The sequence below is a fragment of the Pleurodeles waltl genome, chromosome 7, assembly GCF_031143425.1.
Source record: "Pleurodeles waltl isolate 20211129_DDA chromosome 7, aPleWal1.hap1.20221129, whole genome shotgun sequence".
NCBI classification, from domain to species: Eukaryota; Metazoa; Chordata; class Amphibia; order Caudata; family Salamandridae; genus Pleurodeles; species Pleurodeles waltl.
Window position 1 is genome coordinate 496,951,394 of NC_090446.1, and position 16,999 is coordinate 496,968,392.

Sequence of the window (16,999 nt, forward strand, 5' to 3'; positions counted from 1 at the left end):
GGGATCTCCGTTGATGATAATAAACATGTTAATAGTTCTGCCCCCATGCGGTATCCCGGAGCACTTATTTACTTACTGCCCTATTACGACTTTGACGGGTGGGATACTCCGTCACAGACGTGACGGACATTCTGCCTGCCGTTTTACACGTTCTGTAGGATATAATGGAACTTGTAATAAGGTGGACGGGATATCTGTCACGTTTGTGACGGAGTATTCCATCCGCCAAGGTCTTAGTCAGGCCCATAGTCTCTTAAGGGTGGACGTTTGCCTTGTTTCAGGAAGGCCTCCAGAGACACTTAAGAAAGAACATATTATGCAGCCTGGGCAAACCGACTACAGTGGTGTAATTCTTCAGATTGTACACCCTTATAAATGTATAATTTGAGGTAAATGTTTTCACCAGACCTTAAATCTCCTTCACAAACCCTTTTTCTGACAAAGTAAGAGATGAAGAACAGGAATACAGTGTAGCCCCATAGGCTGCTATTATGTGAGTGGAAAACACGGACTTTGCCTTTAAGGCTGCAGAGACCACCAGTATCCCATCATGCGCAGCAGGTTGGCAGTTGCCTCACTTCTTTTTCCCCCGTACCTGGTGACAGGATATTGGAGCACTGAACTCTGCTTTTTAAGCTTTTTTCTTCAAAATTCACATGTGAATTTTCATTTAAATTGGTTCACTGGACATTTTTCTTCTAAGCCTTTTCTGACGACTTTGAGCCATTTTTTTTACATTTATCATGCCTCCCCTGTTTGGCAGGTATCCTTTCTGTGGAAAAAAAAAAGGCAAAAACAGACCCCCCACAGCATCTGTATCCTTTGTCTTCCATCAAGTCATCATCCAGAGCAATGTCCTTACTGCAAGAAGTTTTTGCGCCAAATCCTTAGAGAGAAAATTCGCCTCCATCGAAAGGAAGAGCGCCTCACACAAGTACCTCAAAGCGAAGAGAGAGTCACACCTTTACCAGGGCTCTTACATCTGCCTCTGAGGGACGTGGAAGGTCCACAAAGAGAATGCCACAAAGAAAATGCCATCTTTCCCAGTCGAAGAAGGTACAGCACCGACTTGTTCGCTGTCGAGGACTGGACCGCTGTTGTCGGGCAAGGTAAGATCTACACACTGTCAACACATACTGAAAGGTTGACATCGAGAAGCATATCGATGTCGAGACGACCAGACCCTTTAATACCATGGAGTGGTACGACATTGAGGCGTTGTAGACACCAATCACCGTCTAGTCGATGTTGCAGGTCGACATTAGAGTCCATCTCAATGTCGAGAAGAAAAATTAGGCATATATATTCCTCATCTGAATCGGAGTACTCAAGGGTATACTCCCCTTCCTCTCCAGTAGTTCTGCCGGATTTACCGCCTACACCTCCTGCAGTAACTCCTTTGCGCCATAGGTCACGCCACCATAGATGCTCATCTTCTTCCAGGCAATTCTGACACCATAGCCATTGTTCTCTCACAAGGACAACCTCTAGGCATCGATGAGGACATAAAACAACCTCCTCTTTATCAACATGACGCTACTCACTGACTCTGACTGATTCACCACAACCTTGCGTCTCACCAGTGGACGACATATCCACCTTCCAGTAGGTGTTGGTAAGAGGAGCAGTGAAATTAAATATACAGATATCTGTTCCCAAACCTACAACAACTGTCATCTTTGAACTGCTCTATCAAAGATCGGCGTCAAGGCCACTGCCTTCATTAGTGCCCTGACTGGAGTCTGCAGTGGAGCTTTTCCTCTCTAACAACCACCAAACCGGCTCCTTTGAGGCTACAAAAGAAGTACAGGCCTCCAGAACAAGATCTGTTCCTAAGAGTGGATCCACCTTTTACTCCGTTATCATTCTAGTTGCAAAGAAGTATCATGCCACTGCTCCTTCTTCTGTACCTCCTGTTAATGATAGCAGAAAATTGAATTCAGTAGGGAGCAAGGTGTGTAATACAGCCACAACAACTATGGAGGCCGCTAATGCCACCGCCCTCCTGAGTAGGTATGATAGAGCGTTCTGGAAATCTATCCAGCAATTTACAGATGACTTCCCTAAGGATAAGAGATGATTTTCTAGAAATAGTAAATGAAGGCCTCATGGTGTCCAACCACATAATTAGTGTGGCAGTAGATTCCTCCTTGTTGGCGGCTCATGAATACTGTCATGACATTGCCTTGAGACATCACTCTTGGCTGTGACTCACCTCAATAAAGTCTGAATCGCAAACCTTACATTTTCAGGACCTACCCCCTTGGCAGCCACACAGACAATGAAATGACTAGCAGAAATGAAAACACTAAAGGCGGTCAGCCTTGAAAGACCGAAAGGACAAAGACCTTCAGACCTTACCGATATCATTTTTACCCTCAGAGGGTTTAACCCCTCATTGGTACCAGGGTCACCAGCAGACACAGCAGCAGCTCCCGTACTAACAACACCGCCACCAGCGAAGGCAGTCTAGAGGACGACCTTCACAGCAACCCACCCAAGGAGGAAAACGAACATGGGCAAAACAATGAATCTTTACTTCCCCCTCTTTCATTACCCACTCCGGGTAGGAGGCAGCATCTCAAACTATCTAGCAGAGTGGTGAAAAAGCGCAAGATTCCTGGGTACTCAATATTGTTCAGAATGGGTATTATCTCAGATACACCAGTCCTCCCCCCGACCATTCTACCGAAGCCATCCAACCATCATTTGCCCATACTTTATAAAGAAATTAACATCTTGCTTCAGAAGAATGTGGTGGTAGTCATTCCCCACAAACAGGGAACAGGAATCTAGTTCAGATGTTTTCTAGTGAGGAAAAAAGACCAGAATGAGTACAGGCTCGTTCTGGACTTAACAACAACCAGCAAATGCATTTGAAGGGAAACATTTTCAATGCTGGCATTACATCAGTTTACCCTCAACTACGTCAGGGAGATTAGCTCTGTTCTATAGACCTCCAAGACCTGTTTTTTCACCTACCAATCGCAAAGGAACACCAAGTTCTTGAGGTTTATAGTGGGGAAGGACCACGATCAATAGCAAGTCCATCCATTTGGCTTCAAATAAGCCCCCAGAACCTTCTCCAAATGCATGACAGTAGTGGATGCACATCTCAGGAGGCACTGAATTTTCGTCTGTCCCTATCTAGATGATTGGCTGATCAAAGCTTCAACCTCACAAGAAGCCCAATGTTGGCACAGCTGGACTTGCAAAGTACTTCAGCACTTGCGTCTACAGATCAACCAAAGCAAGTTGATTTCCAAATCAGTGCAGACCCTGCAATACTTAGTAGCCACTCAACACCATAAATGTAAAGTGTCTCCTTTGGAGGAGAGACTTTCATTGATCTGTCGTAAATGTCACACGCTAATGGAAAGCTCTTATCCCACGTTGAGGTCAGTTTCTCTCTCCTTGGCCTCATGTATTTTCCTCAACCCAAATGCACGCCTTCACATGTATCCCCTTTAGGAATGCCTTGAGGATCATTGGAATCAAGCGACAGGAAGATGGAAAGACAATCTCTCTCTCCCCCCGCACATGAAACAGTCTCTGGCCTGGTGGTTCCTCCAACCAACCTTCTTCAGGGAGTACCTTTCCACCAGCAGCCACCTTCCCAAACCATAGTAATGGATGCAGTGTTACTGGGATGCGGAGCCCACATAGATAATTTCCAAGTAAAAGGCAAATGATTTCCGAGGCAAATGACTTCAACCTCCTCGAGCTCAGGGTAGTCCACCTGGGGCTCAAAACATTTTACCTGTCATTCAGGACCCAATCCCTGCTTGTTCAGATTGACAACACAACCAGCATGTACTATCTCAACATGCAGGAAGGAATGAGGTCCAGACCTTTGTCCCAAAAATCCCAAGCATTTTGGAAGTGACTCGTAGCCAGAAACCTGCGGAACATGGCAGCACACTGTAGGAAGCTACCCTGGTGTGTGGTGAACGTGTACTAGGTCCAGGTATCCCCTGTTAGTGAAGTGTAGGCAGTGTCTAGGAAACCAGGTCTCTGAAGAGATAGCTGTAGATGGGCAGCCAAGTATTTTCTAGGAGACATACAAAGATTATGCAATACCACTATAGTCACACAGCACTCACACATGAAAGAACCACACAGTGTTACAAACATAAAGGTACTTTATTATGGTAACACAAATACTAAAATACTCTATAGGCAATACCTCAACTGGAGGTAAGTAAACACACTATTGTATGCACATCAGAAGTCAGTGATTAGCATAGAAAGCAGTAGCAAATAGTAAAAACAATAACAAATAATGAGGGCCCTAGGGGTAGACCAAACCATATACTAAGTGGAATGTGAAAGGCAGTCCCCCACCCAAGGAAGAGGAATCAGTAGGCGAGAGCTGGAGGAACTAGAAACCCCAAAAGGTAAGTACCAAGGTGCCCCCCCCCCCATTGACCAGCAGAGAAGAGACCTGGTTTTTCCCCAACCCACAGGAGAACTTTGGAAAAGGACTGTGCAAGACCCAGGCAAGACTGGAAGAAACCAAAGGAGGATCCTGAAAAAGGAGGACCTGCAAAAGGAGGGGGCCGTGTCCAGTTAGAGTTGGAGTGTCCGGCTGTCGCAGGAGCCACTATCCATCCTTCTGTGAATACAGGACCAGGTCGACAGTGGATGAAGAAAGTAATCAGTGCAGCTCAGGAGCAGAAGAGAAGTTCCAGAAGTGATGCATGTGATGTCCCACTTCGACGGTCGTGATGCAGTCAGTCAGTGGTGCTGGAGAACCACCAACAGGCCTTGGGAAATTCAAGAGTCAGAGAAGAAGGTTTTGCAAGGCTGAAGAGGACCAGCAAGGCCCAGGGGACTCAACTCAAGGAGGGGAGTCAGAGGTGACCCTCAGCAGCTGGGAGAGTCACAGGGAAAAGAGGCAGCCCCCACAGCCAACCCACTGGCAGCAGGCACAGGAGTCGCAGTGAGGCCCACTCAGCACATCTGAAGAGGAGTCCTATGTCGGTGGAGCAGCAGTCAGGAGACTACTTTGCAGGAAGGGGTGCTTGAGGCTGGGGCTACGCAGAGCCTGAAGATCCCTTGGAAGAGGAACAGGCAAGCCTTGGTAGCTGCAAAAGTCTGGGTGCACGGGGTTCTGTCCTGCAAGGAGAGGGAATGGCTTACAGTCTCCCAAGTTGGTAAGTAGAGAGGACCAAGGGAACCACTCCAGACCACCACCTATGATGCATGATCCACGCAGTTCCGGAGTAGAGAAGAGCCATGCAGCCGGTTGTTGTTGCAGTTGGTGCCTGCGGATGAAGGGGAGTGACTCCTTCACTCCAAGGGAGTTTCCTTCTTACTTCTTGTGCAGGCTGAAGACTTGTTGCCCTCAGAGGATGCACAGCCAGTGAAAGGTTGCAGTTGCTGGAAGGAGCCGTAGAAACAATGTTGCAGAGTCGTCACCGTTGTTGCAGATTGTCGGTTCCTGGAGGGTCTAGTTGCAGTCCCGTTGGCCGGAAGATGAAGTAAATGATGCAGAGATCATCTGCTGGACTCGTGTAGGTCGAATCTAAGGACCCACCCGAGAGGAAGACCCTAAATATGCCAGGAAGGGAGATTGGTCACCTAGGAGGGTGACCACCTCTCCGGAAGGGGCTGTGATGTCACCTGCCTGTTCTGGCCACTCAGTTGCCCCCAGGGGCCTCTGTCCTCCTTGAATTCAAAATGGTTAAATCAAGTAAGCACCTTGAGGATCTCTGGGCACCACCCCTGGGGTGGTGATGGACATGGGAGTGGTCACACCCTCTTTCCATGTTCCAGTTCGCACCAGAGCAGGAACCATGGGTCCCTGGACTGGGACAAACCGGTTTGTGCAAGGAGGGCACCAAATGTGCCTTTAAAGCGTACCTGGTGGCTTGGGGAGGCTATCTCTCCCAAGCCATGTAACACCTGTTTCCAAGGGAGAGGGTGTTACGTCCCTCTGCCACAGTAAATCCTTTGTTCTGCCTTCCTCTGTCTGAGCTGTTAAGGCAGCAAGAGGGCAAAACTTGTGTGGGCTGCCTGGAAAACGCCAAAAGACTATTAGGAGCAATACTGGGGGTCCTCTAAGGAGCCCTCAGAGTGTATGCATTGACTTAACCATTACTGGCATTAGTATTGGAGTATAATTCCGACACGTTTGATACCAAACATGCAGAGATTCGTAGTTACCATTATGAAGCTTGAAACAGGCATCCAGTACAAGGATAAAATGGCATCCCTGCACTTACAAAGTCCATTGTAATGGAGCTGGAGTCGTAGGGGCACCTCTGCTCATGCGGGCCTGCCCTCACACACAGGTACCTGCACCTTGTCCTCTGGGCTAGGAGGGCCTATCATAGGGGTGACTTGCAGTGATCTGTAGTGAAGGCTGCATGCCCCTTTTCACGCAGGCTGCAGTGGCAGCCCTGCAGACACATTTTGCATGGGCTCCCATGGGTGGCATAATACATGCTGCAGCCCATGGTGCCCCCCTGATGCCCCTATGCCCTGTGTACCAAAGTACCAAATACTATGGACTTAAATGGGGGCACCAGAATGGCAGTTGCGGGGAGTGCTAAGTCCTAAGCAACCAAATTTAGAGGTAGAGAGCACAATCACTGGGGTCCTGGTTAGCAGGAACCCAGTGAACACAGTCAAAACACACTGATAGCAGGCAAAAAGTGGGGGTATCCATGCCAAAAAGAGGGTACTTTACTACACACACCTCACAGGTGTTCAAAATGTGCAGGTAGACGTCCTCAGCAGGGCCTTGCAAGAAAACTAGTGAGTCCTTGACAATGACTTAGTCAAAGACATTTTCAGGCTATGATGCTCGCCGCACATTGACTTGTTCGCCACTGCAGAAAACAAAAAATGCCAAGACTTCACCTCGAGGTACTTTCAACCAGAGTCTCTGGGGAATGCCCTGTGGAGCAACTAGTCAGACACATTTCTCTACGCCTTTCCTCAATCCCTTTGATCCTTGCAGTCCTCCTCAAGTTGTCCCACTCAGGAGCCACACTCATCCGAATAGCCCCGGAATGGCCACGTTAGTGGTGGTTTACAGACCTCCTCCACCAGCCTCAACATCCACATCTCAAGCTGCTATGCTGACCAGATCTAACAAAGTTCAGCGGACAGATGGCCCACCCCAATCTCTCCTCTTTGAATTTAGCAGCATAGCTCCTGAGCTAGTGCACTATGGACACTTAAATCTGTCATAAAACTGCATGAATATACTTAAGCTAAACGTCTATGAATTTGTGGAAGAGGTTCTGCATTTTGGGTTTTTCCAAGAACATAGACCGTACATCTTTTCAGGAGGAAGCCATCATTACCCTTTCTCCTCTGGCAAAACCTAGCATACAGTTTTCATCCATAAAAGTGCATTTGGTGGGTCTTAATGCCTACCGTCAATGTCTTTCACAAACCTCTTTTTTTGCAAGATCCCAATACTTAAAGATTCCCTTGGGTTAAAAAAGGTTTTCCCTCCCATAAGACAACCATCCTCCGCCCCCACCCACCCCCAGGGGACTTGAACCTATGCCTTTCACTGCCAATGCAAGATCCTTTTACTCATATTCTTAAGGCAGAATTAGCGAAATCCAGGCATTGTGTGCTAATGAACCCTATACAGTTTTCCACTCTAATTAGTTGGTTCTCAGAACCCATCCGAAATTTCTTCCCAAAGTTATTTTGAATTTTCATGTCAATCAAACAATGTCTTTACCCTTCTTTTTTGAGGATCATTCTTCTCCAGCAGAGCGTACCCTTAACTCTCTGGATGTAAGGGTGGTCTTGAAGTTTTACCTAGACAAGACACAGGACCTGCACAAATCGGACCAGCTTTTTTAAAACTATGGGCCTAACAGCACAGGTGTGGTCACTTCCAAACATTCCATCTCATGCTGGATAGTATCAGGCATTCTTTTCTGTTACCAAAAGGCTAAGAAGCCTCTATATGTGAAATCTAAGGCCCGTTCTACAAGAGGCAAAGCAGCAACAACCTTTTTGATGAAGAATGTCCCTATTGCTTTGTAAGGCAGCTACATGGAGATCTGTTCACACATTCACCAAACACTACTGTTTGGCCTCTGATGCTAGGGCTGATACTCAAGTGGACAAGCTTCCCTTAGGAATTTATTTGCCTAGTCCAATCGTCTCTCTTTTCTTTCCGCCACGTTTATTGGCGATGGGCTTGTTATCTTATTCAAATGCTTATGACTTTCAACGGAGATCTCCTATGAGAGAAGGAATAGTTTCTTACCTGTAACTCCAAAACTCTCTTGTAGGGGAATTGCCGTTGAAGTCATAAGCAACCCTTCCTTCTCCCCATTGGACAGAACAGAGAATAGTATTGGACTTCCCTAGCACTGGCGCTTATCGACAAAAAGAACTGAGGCAACTGCCACCTGCTGAGAATGATGGGATACTGGTGGTCTCTGCAGCCTTAAAGTCACAGTCACTGTTTTGCACTCACATAATAGCAGCCTGTGGGGCCACACTGCCTTTCTATTGTTCATCTCTTACTTTGTCAGAAAAAGGGTTTATGAAGGAAATTTGAGGTCTGGTGAAAACATTTACCTCAAATTATACATTTAGAAGGGTGTTTGTAACCTTTTTTTCTAAGTACAATCTGAAGAATTGCACCACTGTAGCCTGTTTGCCCAGCCTGTATACCATGTTCTTTCTTAACCCCTTTGCTGCCAGGCCTTTTCCCCCTCCTGTGCCGAGCCTTTTTTTGGCTATTTGGAGCAGTTCGCGCTTAGGCCCTCATAACTTTTTGTTCACATAAGCTACCCACGCCAAATTTGCGTCCTTTTTTTCCAACATCCTAAGGATTCTAGAGGTACCCAGACTTTGTGGGTTCCCCAGAAGGAGGCCAAGGAATTAGCGAAAATACAGTGAAAATTTCGTTTTTTTTAAAAAAATGGGAAAAAGGGGCTGCAGAAGAAGGCTTGTGGTTTTTTTGCTGAAAAGGGCATCAACAAAGGGTTTGCAGTGCTAAAATCACCAGCTTCCCAGCTTTCAGGAACAGGCAGACTTGAATCAGAAAACCCAATTTTTCAACACAATTTTGGCATTTTACTGGGACATACCCCATTTTTTACGATTTTTTGTGCTTTCAGCCTCCTTCCAGTCAGTGACAGAAATGGGCATGAAACCAACGCTGGATCCCAGAAACCGCAACATTCCTGAAAAGTAGACAAAAATCTGAATTCAGCAAGGGGTAATTTGTGTAGATCCTACAAGGGTTTCCTACAGAAAATAGCAACTGAAAAAGAAAAATATTGAAATTGAGGTGAAAAAAACATCCATTTTTCTCTACGTTTTACTCTGTAACTTTTTCCTGCAATGTCAGGTTTTCGAAAGCAATATACCGTTACGTCTGCTGGACTCTTCTGGTTGCGGGGATATATAGGGCTTGTAGGTTCATCAAGAACTCTAGGTACCCAGAGCCAATAAATGATCTGCACCCTGCAGTGGGTTTTCATTCTATGCTGGGTATACAGCAATTCATTTGCTGAAATATAAAGAGTAAAAAATAGCTATCAAGAAAACCTTTGTATTTCCAAAATGGGCACAAGATAAGGTGTTGAGAAGCAGTGGTTATTTGCACATCTCTGAATTCCGGGGTGACCATAGTAGCATGTGAATTACAGGGCATTTCTCAAATAGACGTCTTTTTTACACACTGTCTTACATATGGAAGGGAAAAATGTAGAGAAAGACAAGGGGCAATAACACTTGTTTTGCTATTCTATGTTCCCCCAAGTCTCCCGATAAAAATAATACCTCACTTGTGTGGGTAGGCCTAGCGCCCGCGACAGGAAATGCCCCAAAACACAACGTGGACACATCACAGAAAATAGAGCTGTTTTTAGCAAAGTGCCTACCTGTAGATTTTGGCCTCTAGCTCAGCCGGCACCTAGGGAAACCTACCAAACCTGTGCATTTCTGAAAACTAGAGACCTAGGGGAATCCAAGATGGGGTGACTTGTGTGGCTCGGACCAGGTTCTGTTACCCAGAATCCTGTGCAAACCTCAAAATTTGGCTAAAAAAACACCCGTTCCTCACATTTCTGTGGCAGAAAGTTCTGGAATCTGAGAGGAGCCACACATTTCCTTCCACCCAGCGTTCCCCGACGTCTCCCGATAAAAATGATAACTCACTTGTGTGGGTAGGCCTAGCGCCTGCGACAGGAAACGCCCCAAAGCGCAAAGTGGACGCATCCAAATTTTTGAAAGAAAACAGTGCCTACCTGTGGATTTTGGCCTCTAGCTCAGCCGGCACCTGGGGAAACCTAGCAAACCAGCGCATTTTTGAAAACTAGAGACCTAGGGGAATCCAAGATGGGGTGACTTGCGGGGCTCTGACCAGGTTCTGTTACCCAGAATCCTTTGCAAACATCAAAATTTGGCCCAAAAACACTTTTTCCTCTCATTTCGGTGACAGAAAGTTCTGGAATCTGAGAGGAGCCACAAATGTCCTTCCACCCAGCGTTCCCCTAAGCCTCTCGATAAAAATTGTACCTCACTTGTGTGGGTAGACCTAGCGCCCACGAAAGGAAATGGCCCAAAACACAACGTGGACACAAATGATTTTTTCACAGAAAACAGAGGTGTTTTTTTTGCAAAGTGCCTACCTGTGGATTTTGGCCTCTAGCTCAGCCGGCCCCAGGGGGGGGCAGAAATGCCCTAAAATATATTTGACCCCCCCCCCCCCCCCCCCCCTGCTCGGGAGCGACCCTTGCCTACGGGGTCGCTCCCCCTGCATGACATTGGTGCCAAAAAACAAATCCCCGGTGCCTAGTGGTTTCTGCCCCCTTGGGGGCAGATTGACCTAAAATCGACCAATCTGCCCCCAAGGGGGGGCAGAAATGGTCTAAATACAATTTGCCCCCCAGGGGAGCGACCCTTGCCTGATGGGTCGCTCCCCATCTCTGAAAAAACAAAAGAAAACATCACAAAAAGAAAAACCAAAAAAAAAAAGATCCCTGGTGCCTAGAGGTTTCTGCCCCCCCTGGGGGCAGATGGCCTAATAATAGGTCGATCTGCCCCCAGGGGGGGCAGAAAAGGCCTTCCCAAAAAAATGCCCCCCCCCCCACTGGGAGCGACCCTTACCCAAGGGGTCGCTCCCTTTTGACAGTTTCAGGAAAAAAAAAAATCCCTGGTGTCTAGTGGGGTTTCAAAAGCCGGATTGCAAGCAATCTGGCTTTTGAAACCCTGTGAGAGACTTCAAAGGGAAGGAAATACATTTCCTTCCCTTTGAAGCCCCTCCGGGCCTCCCCCATGGGATTGAAAGAGAAATGCTTTGCATTTCTCTTTCAATCGCGATGGGGGAGACCCTGTGATTAATCAGCGCGCACTCGCGCTGATGTCACAGGAGGGTTGGGGGGTCGGGGGTGGGAGGGGAAGGGCTTCCCCTTCCAGACCTGACTTGAGGGGGTGGGGGGGAACCCCACAGAGGGAGCGCTAGCGCTCCCTCTGGGCTCTGTGCACAGGACGTAATGGTTACGTCCTGGGCACAGCAGCACTGTGCCTCTGGACCGTAACCATTACGTCCTGGGCACAGAAGGGGTTAAGTGTCTGCAGGCCTTCCTGAGGCAAGTGGAACACCTACACTTAAAAAGAGACTATGAAAAGAAGTGCTCAAGGATACTGCACATGGGCAGAATGCTTGTAACTTCAATGGAGATTCCCCTATGAGAGAACTGGAGTTACAGGCAAGAAACTATTCTATCTTCCTTAACATTCATAAACGTTGAGTATTTTAATAATTGTGCAGAATTATAGAACACTCCAGTTATAAGAAGTCTTGCCTAAAGTCAAATTTTTTGATATTATTGCTTATTTATAAACATATTTTTAAAAAGTTGGAAACTGAAATAGGGTTAATTTTTTTTTATTTTTTTATTAGAATGCCCATCAAAAGGAATGTGGATGCAGCAATGCTGTTTCTTGTGTTTAAAATACAAATGCCACTCCCTTTAAACTTACAGGCAACTTTTATACCAAGGAAGCCAAACTGATTCTTACTCACTTCCCATAGCAAGAAACTAAGAAAGTGGTGGGGAGATCAAATCAGGGTATGTAAGGAGTACACAAGGTGGGACATTCAGATATTGAAATTTCAGTCATGTCTGACAATACACTTGCCCTCAGAAGCACTACGCTGATCACCACCATTCATGGTTGTGGTGTTTAGTCCTTTTCTTGAGCATTGAATCATTCATAGATTCACATGCCTGGATCGTTCCCAGTCGTCAAAGTTTGAGTTCACCGGTAAGTTTAAAATAGCAGTACTGGGCATCGACAGCTGTAAAAGGCGGAGGCAGTGGCCACTTTTTATTTTTAGCCGTCCAGCTCATTCTAAAGGTCCCAAGTGTCAGCCAGTGAGGTGAAGGTGCTCTTTCAGTTATACCTCTCAGATTACTTAACATCTTACATTTCTACTGAACGAAGTGTGAAAGTGTGTTCTGGAGCTTTGCTCCTCAAAGTAATATTTTAGCATTTTTCTTGGGCGTGGATGTTCTGTATACCCTGTTGCCTCTGAGAAATGACATCAATGGATAAATCCAAAAAGGATTTGTTTAAGACTCCAGCTGCAAAATGGGGTTTTCTCTGCATCTCTTATCATGGTCATTATGTATTGCCTCTACCCAGACAAAAGGGACAAAGGTTGAAAGATCTACAGCAGGGGGACTTCAGTCGATCACAAGCTGCTAGTAGCTCTGACACCTTCAGAGTAGCTTACAGCTCTGAGTTCATTTTTAATTAAGAAAAGGGTCACATTTTGCTTTTAAATTTAAGAAAAGCCTCTGTTTATTTTACATTATTATCATTAGGCTACAGATAGCAGGACATGATACTGAGCAGTCCTCAGTCAGACATATGACCCTACCCTGGGACACAAAGGTGAAGAACTGAGGTATTTAACTCTTAAAATAGTCTTGTCAACTCAAATATTGGAGTACGAGAACAAAATGCTGTTTATGAAAGCTTTTAAGTGGTTGAAAAATAAAATGAAGAGGTAACTTAATGATTAAGTTAACTCTTCTTTTTTCCTCCCAAAAGTGTCATATTTACAAACAGCAGCAGTAAACAGTTTATATCTGAGAAATGCATTTGTTCTTTTTTAAACAGGAGTGATTTAAAGTAAAAAAAAAATATTTCTCAGAAACATTAAGCTTTAACATTTTTCTTTGTTTTCAATTAAGCCGATGACGTCTATAAAGTTTTATGAAGCAGGTGTCTTCACTTCAAATGACTTCCATTTAAACAAATGGCTCTATTTGATAAGTATGGCACCATGTCTATAGGACACTGGGAGCAAGATACCTACCGTTTGTAAATGTGTGAGTTGGAAATGGGGGGGTGGGCAGTAAATCATGAGTTAAATGAAATCCATATAAATATAAAGTTAACTCTTTAGTTTAATTTTTTCCCATTTCAAAGTATCTCTTTTAGAGACAGCAGGCATTTTGCTCCCCGTGGCTGGTAGACACTGTGCCATATTCATAACTGAAAAATACAGCCTTTATTTTAAGTGGGAGAAATTAAAAGCACAGAAAAATGTTCCATATTATGAAAATTTTTGCAGAAATTGATTTCTGCACATTAAATTTCTCCCATTAAAAAATAAATAAAATAAAAAATGGTTGTGTGTTTTCATGGAACTGTGCTGCATATGGCGAAAGTTATGTCCAGTGCCACACATATATGCAACCCATTCTCTCAGTCACTTATGCACGTATATCTCATTCATACGCACACATGTTCAGACATCTCCAAAGAACACGCTCTCGCTGACATGCATGGAAGCCCGGTCATCGTGTCTCTAGTCAAAGTTTTTTGTCCAAACCATAGTATATGGCTCTATGAAAGTTAGGCTTAAATTCAGTGAAGCTAGGCGTGAGGGTGTCTAGTAGAAATGTACAAGTTGCTTGAATTTCAATAGCTCACAATGATTTTCACTGATCAGAAGTCGCTCTCACTACAGAAAACATTGGAGACACCTGAACTACAGGAATTTTCTGCCAAGTGACCGTGAGGGGAGACTTAGATGGATTCAAAAGAATAAATCATCGTAACACCCCTCTTCAGGAGATGAATCTGAGGCTAGTGGAAAAATAGGCCTTCTCCAACTTTAGTGCCTCCCCTGGCATCACTGCTGAAAGGTAATTTCACTGTCGACAGTCAACAACCACTTCAATAGCACCATTGGATGAATCTTGTCTATGACTGCAAAGGCTAGTACACAACATGGGGAGAAGATATTGATCACGTCAATTACTTTTTCACAGTAGAATATACCTCCGGAGAACCCATCATGCCCAAAATATCTCTCCAAGCAAAGTAGCGTCTCAGCAAAGTCAAAGACTCTGGGAATGGAAGTAGTGGGTGCATTCTGATTGGGATGATTCCTTTGGGGCAGCTTATAGTCTGGGATAGGATAGGTTAACATCAAGTTCCATGACACTGATGATAAACAAGCATATTCTCCAGCCCAGTAACCCAAGATCTACCACCCACAGTTCACACCGCATGATGAGAAGACGGGGAATACTACGACCACCAGTATGACCCTTATAAAAGTGCATTTGACAGCTTTGAGCAAAGGCCTGTGATGAGAGTACCGGTGGACCTTGGTAAAGATCTGAGCCACATGATGGTATACAGTTATACAAACTTTCCAACTGGTCCATAACAGTCTCTTACACTTTCTATGCTTTAACAAGCACCTGGTTCTCCAGCGCCTGTACTGCAAGCATCCCAGTAAGGCAATCAACATCCACCTCAAACTCCACGCCAGCGCAGCAGTTTTAGGTGTGCATCAACCACACATTCAGGTAAACACATTATATGATGACCAATAAGCAGATGTGAAACAGTGAAATACACCCAACAGACCCTCCGAGGGAAGACAAATGTGATGATCACATCCTATCAGTTGCAAACCCATTGATTCACCTACCTGCGGATTCATCGCCTGATGATATTGACAAATCTGATGGTTTGAACGATAGACCGGGTAAGAGATTTGATTTCCTGTATGTTTTCAAGAAACCAGTAATGTGGTCTGTCAAGACAATCCCATTAATAAATCACATCTGGCATGAAACTTATGTTATCTTCGACTAAAGTGGCAGTGGTTGATTAAACTGATTTAAAACTATATGCAATACTGGAAAATTCACAATTAAACCTTTGGGCTCACTTTCAGCCTGTTTCCATTCTCATTCAGACAGTGCAGATCCAGAAACTCTATATAAAGCACTATTGCATTGAGAAGGCCACATGATGAATATGGCGGGGAAAAGATTCTTCTCTTTGGCGACTACATCTGTAAGAGCTGCTAAAGCCATGGCCATTGTAGGTGGATATAACAGGCAGATGTGGTCCGACTTAGCCTTGAATCTGGAATTGCTACTGTAGGATAAACAGCAAGAAGTCAAGGCTATCCTCCATGAGGGAAAGAGCATGACTCCTTTTGTAGATTCAGCAATTGATGTCTCCGCTTCAGACACATAGCCAGTACAATAGTGTTACACCAACAGGGATGGTTGAGGGCCACCTTTATCAGGCCAGAGGTTCAACAGGATAAACAAGGTCATAGACATGCCATTTTATGACAAATAGCTGTTTGAGAAGCATGTGGAAGAGACACTTCGAGATATCTCATTGGATACAGAGACAGGCAGATCTCTGGTGGAGACCTGTGTCAGCAGAAGCCCCTGTGCTTTTGAGGAAGAAGCAGAATACAGTCCTACTGAGGTCTGGTTCAAGCCTATACATTTACAACTACCCAAGCTATCAGCCTCCACAGTTCTGTATTCAGTGTCATCAACCATTGTAGTCCTATAGGCAAGGACAACATCCCTATTAAAGACAGCCACAAACATGTAAGGCCAAACAAAAGGTTCAGGTTGCCAGGCGTCACTGACAATCTCCAGCTACCATATACCAAAAGTCAGAGAGCCAGAACATCAGGCCCTGTAGCAGGCAGAATATCTTCCTTATACAACAACTGTGAGGCAGTCACTGCAGCCAAAGTGGTTATGAACATCATCCAGTATGGCCATACACTGGAGTTCATTCAGAGTCCTTCAAAAACTCCACTGTCCAGAATAAAACACAAACACGTGCATTTATTGAAGACAGAAGTATGAATCCTGCTGCAGGAAAAAACTGTAGAAATGGTCTCATAACATCATTAAAATGTGAGATTTTATTCCAGATACTTCCTTATAAAAAAAATACAATTGCAAAAGACTGTCAGCTCAATCTATGTCTGAGAGAGCTATCACTCAGAATGGTAACTCTCCGGGACCTTTTACTCCTCCTAATGAGAAATGAATTCACATCATTAGATTTCAGTGATGCCTTTTTTCACACTGTCAATTCCTGAGACTCAAGGTATCCGGATGCATGTCCACCTTTGACATTTTTTTAGGTCATCAGGTCTACCGTTACCTAGATGATTGGATGATCAAAATCTCTTCCACAAAGTCTATCAACAACTCAGTCAAAGCCTGAGTCAAACTGTTGAGGTTCTTAGTCCTCCAATTAAACAAAAACAAATCATCTTTAATCGACTTGAAAAAGTTCAATTTCTTAGGAGCTGAATAGACCTGGCAAGCACAAAGGCATTACCATCAAAAGAGAGGAAAATAGCTCCTTTGACACTGACAAAGCAAACCATGAAAAAAAAGATATAAAAAATATGCCTTCTTAAACAGTTCCTAGGCATGATGTCTACTAGTATAGTGGTAATACACTTGAGGCCCATTCTACAAGAGTTGGATGGGCCCACATATCTGGTTTATTTGAGGACAAAGTAATAGTACCTGCAAAAATTAAACAAGAATTCCCCTGGTGACCATCACAGGACGACATAGATTTGGTCCTTATATTCCTTTAACCGGGATATCACCTTGTGTTTACCATGGATGTTTCCTAGAGTTATCCACAAGAGGACTCTGGACATAATGAGATAAATGTCTAAATATAAACGAGT

At 44.8% G+C, this 16,999-nt stretch overlaps 1 protein-coding gene across 10 annotated transcripts in view; it reads left to right on the forward strand.

The window, feature by feature from the left end:
* SETD1A (SET domain containing 1A, histone lysine methyltransferase) overlaps nucleotides 1-16,999 on the forward strand; it is a 905,198-nt gene that overhangs the window by 373,552 nt on the left and 514,647 nt on the right. The gene's annotated exons all lie outside the window — the stretch shown is intronic.